Source organism: Mirounga angustirostris, unplaced genomic scaffold (genome assembly GCF_029215605.1).
Source record: "Mirounga angustirostris isolate CCGP_5_RB_7025 unplaced genomic scaffold, mMirAng1.0.hap1 SCAF_13, whole genome shotgun sequence".
NCBI classification, from domain to species: domain Eukaryota; kingdom Metazoa; phylum Chordata; class Mammalia; order Carnivora; family Phocidae; genus Mirounga; species Mirounga angustirostris.
Window position 1 is genome coordinate 64,085,776 of NW_026991721.1, and position 1,676 is coordinate 64,087,451.

Here is a 1,676-nt window from a genome sequence, read left to right on the forward strand (position 1 = left end):
CATTTTGCAAATCCCCAAATGAAATCATGAATCTGGATGATGATTATTAATGGCTGTTACATCACAAAAAGAGACAACAGGTCATATGTGCTGGCCGATAGAAGTGCATGACAATACTTACAATGTAGTCTTGCAAAGAAAGAAACAAATCGGAATTAAACCAACAAGTCACTAGATCTAGCTGCCATGTTATGGGAAATATAGGGGACAAAGGAGCAAGGTAAATGATACCAGAGGGATGCAGTCCTATCTAGAAAATAGGAAATGGCCTGATCTCTTCAACAAATGAATTATAAAGTAGTAAAAGAAAGGCAGAGGAATCTATAAATTGAGGAGACAAAGAGAAGTATCAGTTGCTTGCAATGCGTGAATCTTATTTAGATCCTAATTCAACTGGAAAAAATAGGAGACAATTGTGCAAATGCGAACACTGGATATTTGATGATATTAAGAACTTACTAATTTTTTTCAATGCAATAATGATGTTAAGATTGTAATTTTTAAAAAACTCTATTGTTTAGAAAAGCATATACAAATGTTTACATATGACATTATTTAGGGGATGTGTGTTAATACTCTGATGGGGGAGGGGTACAGATGAAATGAAAGTGGCTGTGAGTTTATTTTGTGTCTGGGTAATAGGGACATGAGGATTCATTATACTATTCTGTCTAATTTTGTGAATTTTTGAATTTGTTATAAAAACTATTTAATGCAAGAAATTCATAAACCGGCTAATCACTATATGTGTGAAGTAGGTCTTTTGAAAGTAGAGAACTGAGCAGGAAAACCCATTAAACTCACTCAAAATGTATCTTTTCTTTCTGTCACTTTAGGCAGCCACATTTTGCTGGAGCTGGACTAGCTGTTTAACAAATGCTCCGCGTGGAGTATGGTATGCCAACAAGATTCCCCATCTGGAGAGGCTACCAAACCTTGACACTGCCCCATGGCCTCAGGCCACCTTCCCAGACTAAACCACCTATTCCTAAAAGCTGGCCTAAGGCCTTCTGCCAGCCCACAGGCATGAGGCGGGCACACTGCTGGTCCAATAACATACCTCGGACCCTCTGCTAACTCAATCTCTCTCGCACTATGAAGTTCCCTCTGACCTGTCTTGTCTGTAGAGCTGTCTCCTTCTCTAGGTTTTAATCATTACTTTTTCACCAAAAATTCCCTGCCTGTGTTGCCTATGTTGTCTTTGTTTCTTGAGGCCTGTTTCTATCAAAATCTTATTTGCGTGCACCCGTATACACACACACAGATATACACACACACACACACACATACACACACCCCACAGCCTGTAAGTAGTAGTCTCTTACAAGAATAGGCACCAGTGATGGCTTCAGCAACACATGTACTAAAATTGGAATGTTACAGAGAAGATTAGCATGGGCCCTGCACAAGGATGACATGCAAATTCATGAAGCATTCCATATTTAAAATTTAAAACAAGGGGCGCCTGGGTGGCTCAGTCGTTAAGCGTCTGCCTTCGGCTCAGGTCATGATTCCAGGGTCCTGGGATCGAGTCCCACATCGGGCTCCCTGCTCCGCGGGAAGCCTGCTTCTCCCTCTCCCACTCCCCTTGCTTGTGTTCCCTCTTTCGCTGTGTTTCTCTCTGTCAAATAAATAAAAAAAAAAAAAAAAAAAAAAAAATCTAAAATTTAAAACAA

The 1,676-nt window shown here is 40.0% G+C and overlaps 1 non-coding gene across 1 annotated transcript; it reads left to right on the forward strand.

The window, feature by feature from the left end:
* Positions 1 to 1,339: 1,339 nt before the first annotated feature.
* Positions 1,340 to 1,446, forward strand: LOC123858052 (U6 spliceosomal RNA). Its single transcript, XR_006794020.1, has one exon. It is a non-coding gene; the product is annotated as a U6 spliceosomal RNA (small nuclear RNA).
* The last annotated feature ends 230 nt before the right edge of the window (positions 1,447 to 1,676 follow it).